The sequence below is a fragment of the Lagopus muta genome, chromosome 13 (genome assembly GCF_023343835.1).
Source record: "Lagopus muta isolate bLagMut1 chromosome 13, bLagMut1 primary, whole genome shotgun sequence".
Classification (NCBI taxonomy): Eukaryota; Metazoa; Chordata; class Aves; order Galliformes; family Phasianidae; genus Lagopus; species Lagopus muta.
This window is the reverse complement of record NC_064445.1, coordinates 11208064-11214135: the sequence shown is the minus strand read 5'-3', so window position 1 is coordinate 11214135 and position 6072 is coordinate 11208064.

Sequence of the window (6072 nt, the reverse complement as noted above, 5' to 3'; positions counted from 1 at the left end):
AAAGCTTGATGCTTGGTATCACATGCTGAAGGAAAACGTTCTGGATGAAACACTGACTAATTATTGTAAATGGTAAATGATAAAACTCTTCCCCCTTAAGGGATGTTAAGTTAGGTGTTATCTTTAATTGCAGCCCCTGGACAGTGTGAGGGGTTGCTTTGCTGGGAAATATGTTTGGTCTGTGGTTCTGATGCCTTCCGTCATGCTGAGAGGGTCCAGAAGGCACATGGAATATTGACCTGTGTGAGTTTGTAATTGAAGGAAAGCACTCAAAGCTGTCACAGACCCTAAAAGCCCAGCAGTGTGATGGAGCAAATGCTGGCTATGTAGACTCCTGGCATAGCATTGGCCCTATCCACCAGACTAAAAGCTCTGGAGAAGACTGGGTGTGTGGTGCCCACAATGACCAGCAATCCAGAACAAGGACTGCATTGTTTGCATTGCCTCTCTGGTGTATATTGGGTTCAGCTGGTGTTGCATTAGAATCTAGAATCAATATCCCAAGTTGGAAGGGATCCATAAGGATCACTGAGTCCAACACCTGGCTGATGTTTCCTGCTGCTGCTTTTTGGATGAGGTGACATACTTGCATCTCCCAAGGTAGAAGCTGTTTGGAGGAAAACTGGGCTTTAAATCCTGCTTGCTGGTAATGGCACTTTGAAAGGGCATTCCTGCCACTGGATCAGTATGGACATTTTACTCTCGGTTGCTGCAGGTTTTGATTATGGGAATTTAGTGCTGATGCAAAGATATTTTGTCTTCAGGAAAAAATGAGAAGTGCTGTGAATCAAGAGGAAAGTAATCCCCCACATCTCCTCCTGGGGACTTCCTTTAATGTCTTGCAGGAAATGTTAAGGACCTGGGAGCCTATCCTTTAAGGTGGTTGCAGATGTGTTTATCCCTCTGTGTTTGGTGCTGTTGCAGGTCACTGAGGTGGAGAGAAAAGCTCTCCTGTGAGCTGCACTGCCAGCTCCCATTCTGCAGGATGCAGAGTTGAATGCTCAGCTGCCTTGCAATCTCCATCCCATCTTGCTTTATTGTTCGTGTCTCCTTGAGGGGAAGAAAAAAAAAATTTTGGTCCATAAACTCAAGATATTTGTCCTGCTGCCAGTAGCAACCCATAACAGCGATGCAGTTCTCACTGTGCTGCAAATAAATCAAGAAGCTCAGAGGCCCAGGAACTTTCCCAGCAGAGCTGGGCAGCACCCTCTAGTGGGATTTCGGCCACGACCGGCTTTCTGTAAGTATCCCCTAAAAGTATAGAGAGGATGGGGATGTGCAGCCATTCCTCCTTGATGCTCAAGGGCATGCTGAAATCCCCAGGGCTGCTGGCATGGGAAGGGGAAGGTCCTTTTGAATTAGCAGTGGAGATGCTTGTGGACATCCCACTGTCCCCAGAGACCATGATACATGCATAGGATTTGTTCACCATTTCCCAAAGTGGAATCTGAACCTTCCTGCCGAGGGCAGGCAGTAGTTAAAGCCAACTCCTGCTGCTCTGCAGTGAATAATCAGTAAGCTGCAGCCATCCCTTCACCCTTGTTTAACTGAATCCCATTTCCTTTCTCTTGGTGAGGTAAAGGGAAGGTTTTCCAGCTCTTGAAACAACTTCACACCTCAAGTGAGATGCAGCTGGAGCTGGAGCAGAGCACCCTGGGATGGCAGGCAAGGATGTAGGAAGGCACTGGGACCCCAAGGAGAGTGGAGCTGCTTAGCAGGAAGAAGCAAAGCAGAAGCTGTGCCAAAGCCCGTGACTCAAGCAGGAAGCCTGGTGGAATTGAAAATTATTCTGTGAGAATTTCAATTAAATGATATGGGGCAGAATACCTCCCTGCTCCTCTCCATAACAGATCACTTCTTCTTTTGACCCGATTTATTTCCTCTATCGGCAACAAATGCTAGGTGCTATCATGATGCCCCAGCTCTGATTTACTACATTAGAGTGGTATGCATGTCAGTGTGATCTCCCACATCAGATGCTGCCCGTGCCTGTCTGACAGCCACTGATTCCAGCCCTCTTGGGTTATCTTTAGATAAACTCAGATTGATTTTTGTAAACTGTGGAGCCATTTGGTTGACCCAGATCCTAAGGCAGTGACATCCCTAGGGCGATTGTATCTGGCCTGAAAAGACATAGCTTTGTGTTTTTTAATGCTTTGCCTCTTGGTTCACACACTGCCCTTTTGTTCCCAAGCTCCTTTCTCAGCATCACTGCTGCATTGACAGAGAAATAACTTCTGGAGATTTTATGGGATACAGAACAGAACAAATGGCCTCTCCTAAAATATTTCCTTTCTTTCATAAATCTTGATTATGCCTCTATATCCTTCCCAGACATACGAAACAGCTCTGAATCCAGTTGAAATTGCTGTTCTTTTTAAATTTTTTTTCCTTTACCTCCACATTTAGTTTGTCTAGTTCTTTTGGGGTGAAGAGCACAGAGCAAAGCACATGGCACGTTTGCAAGGCTGGGCTTGACCTGATGCTACCATGACTGTGGGTCTCTCTGATGCCCAGGTCTGAATCCAGTGGTTGGTGAGATGAGCAGAAAGATGCAGAGAAACACTGAGTGCATAAATCTGAGAGCATCAGATGGAGTCAGTGGGAGACCCTGCACTGTCCTCAGTTTGGGCCCTTGGAGTAACACTACATCTAACAGCTTTCTGTAGTGTGGAGCTGAGAGAGGTCAATCCTCAGCCTTTCCATTTGTTTTCATCAAGTCAGTGGAGAGAGATCACTCTCAGATCCCAGACACAGCAGTGAATGGAAAAGGGAGAAGGAAGAAACTAGCCCTAGTGTTGGCCAAGCTCCAGTACGATGCCTAGATTTATCCTCATGTTCAGGGAGGCAGATAGAGAGCAAAAGACAAATGGGCACCTTGATTTACCAGCGAGATTAAGAGCACGTTGGCAGAGCAAAAACATCTTTATAAAAAATGAAAGAAGAGAAGGCGGGTGGAAAGAGCAATGAAGATGAAGCTCCACGAGTTATCTGGGGCATGTAAGAAAACCATCAGCCCAGCAAAAATGTGAGAGGAGAGCACAAGAGGTGGAAACAGTGGGAAAAAACAAGGCATTATGTTTTATTAATTATACCATTTTACTTTTATGCAGTGTCTCCTTACAAAGATCATGGATAGTGACACGTGTGGCTGTCTGTACAATCTGACCACTAAATTTACCCTAAATCTCGCAAAGAGTAGGGGCCAGAAGGCAGGAGACAAACTCAGGCCATGGAGAATGCCTTGTGCTAGTTCTTGTCCATACATCCTAAAGACACCCTCAGGTTCTCACCATACCCTGCAGCTGCAACCCCATGGCGCAAGGCAGGCAATGAGAAAAGCTTGTCTAAATTCACCTGGGGGGTCCACAGTGTGTTAAGAATCAAAATTCACCCTCCCATGTAGCAAGGCTGGTTGCATCCGGTAGATGATGAGATACTGACGAAAGTGCATCTTCATTCTCTTGCAAGGGACCCTTTAGCTCATTTGTTCCTCCCATCTTCTCCCTCTCACTTCCAAACATTTAGAGAAGAAGGGCTGCTTCAGGTTTGCAAAGTAGAGCATCACAAAGCTAAGAAAGCCCAGTTCTGCAGCTGGCTCTGCAAAGCAGCAATCTGTCCCTTAGTGTCACAGAGAAAGAAGAGAAACTTCTACCTGTGGCTGCAGAAGACGTGGAAGAAATGAAGGATGTGAATCTTCCCAAATGCTTCAGATTCGGTCCTTGGTAGAGGAAAGCGAAAAGAAGTCATCAAGCAAATTGTCTCTTCAGCTTTCAGCTCTCGTCCTTCATCATACTATCAAGGACCATGTTGTAGCACACTGTGCTTCCAAGTGGGAAGGAGGACAGCAAGCCAAAAGAGATGAGATTTGAGCCTGGGGTGTCAAATAGTAAAACTCTCACTATTCGTTTTGGATTCCCATACTTTTGAGCAAGACTGGTGCAGGACAGAGGGCAAAGCAAACGAGAGAAGGAATGAAGGGCTTGGGAAAGCCAAAGCAGAAGAGCTGATGGGGACTTAATGGTGTTATGAAGCACTGCCACTAGTGCACCTGTGTGTTATGACACTGGTTTGGTTTTCTTCTGAGGATCACCCAATGGACCAAAGCAAGTCTTTTTGAGAAGCCATAGAATCATAGAATCACAGAATGGCTTAGCTTGGAAGGGACCATACAGGTCATCGAGGTCCATGGCCAAACCACTGCTCAGGTTGCCCAGGGTCCTAGCTGTCATCTCTACAGGGGCAATGGAAAAGCTGCCCATTAAACACCAAAGCTGTGCTGTGGGAATGGAGGTTGTCTAAGCACCAAAAATAAGATTTGACATCAAATAATGACTACAGATTCCTGCAGCAGAAAATTAAACAGCTTAAATTCTCTGCTGTGCTCTGCAGCAGAAATGGATTTCTATTCCCTCTTTTCGGAAGAGAGAGAAAAAGAAACTTCTGCAGATTGCTTATCTGGTCTGGCAATCAGACACTCCAAATTGTGTACGTTTTTGAACCCTTGAGCCTGAATGTTAAAATAATCAAATTATTGCTGCATTTGGAATTGGCTGGAAAAATGAATGCAAGGCACACTGTATTTCATTGTATTTCCCCTTTCCTTACTAGCTCACTTGGACATGCAATTTCCTAATTTCTCCTTGCGTGAAAGCTGTTTAAATACACCCTGCATTTTTAGAAGTAATTCATTAGGATTAAGAGTCTGCAGCAATTGAGATTAATTGGCCATTTGCATCACTCTTACAGCTGCTTCATCCTGCTCACAGATGCAAGCAGGGAAGTGCATGCCAGCAAGGCTTGGTGTTTCTGAGGTTTGTTTGCTTTTGCTTCCCCAGCCTTCAGAAAGCTTGCTGTATTCTCTGCTTAAAATACAGACTTTGATTCCTCAGTGTCTACATCAGCCATGACACTCCAGGGAAATAATCCAGGGGAATGCTCTGTCTGGGTGCTGGTGCCAGAGACTGCAGTGCTACAGAGCAGCTTTCTGCCTGGGCAGAGCAGCAAGCCTATGCTAATTCCTTCTTTCCTGCATTATTCCTGGAATTTTACTTTAGCTCCTTAAAACCCTCCTTATTCCTGGTGCAACTGGGGCTTGTATGCCTGTCTGCAGCTGGATGAGATATTCTCCACTGTTGCATTCATGCATAGAAAGCTCCCTCCCCTCTCCGCCCTTGCTGCCTCTGCAACATTCATGAATAATAACAGAGTTGTACACAGCTGGCTGGAGGAGAGACAATCTGCCCTGTGAGCAGCAAGAAGCTGAGAAGTTTTGTCATGGATTTTTTTTTTTTAATTTTATGGAAATACTATTTGTAGTGACAATGCAAAATCATGAATGGAAGCCCTGGCATAGCATCTTTACTGTCTCACAGTAAATGATGCTGTGGAAATGCAGTCCTGCTGAGTGGTGTGATCTTATTTTTCTCTTTTCTCTCTTTGCTCCATCTATTTTACCTTCCAAAGTGCACATAATGTCCTCGGAGCTCACAAATTAAGTAAGCTGTTTTAGCAAGGCACAAAACACAGCAGGAGTGTCACTTACTCGGTTGTGCTTGGCACACAGATATTCAGACACCTCAGAGTCTTTCACAACCTCTGTTACCTCAGCAGTGTACAGCCCTGATGCCACTATTACATGCAGGAGAAGGAGAGATGATCACAGGTCACAGTGGGCTGTGACTCGCAGCATCCCTGTCCCCATCAGCTCCTGGTAAATGAATAATTCAATTAAGTCACTGCTTATTCCCAGTGATTTGCTTTTTTATGCTGAGCTTTCCTGCAGGCAGAGAAGTACAGCATGGGTGTATGTCAGTTACAGTGAAACACACAAGCTGGTGCAGTGGTTTGGAACAGAGCCTCTCAGTGAATGATCAGGGTTGCTCAATGGGAGCAGGGTATGTTTAGGTATGCCAAACTTGGGTCTGAAGATAAACCTTAAGACAAAATGCAGGTTATGCACAAGATGGGTTGGTCTGCCCTCCTCCTAGCTAAGGACACTCTGCAAACTTCAATCATGTGGTTTCCAGGTGTTTCCTGGTACCAGGTGAAGGCCTTCATGTTGCCCATCAA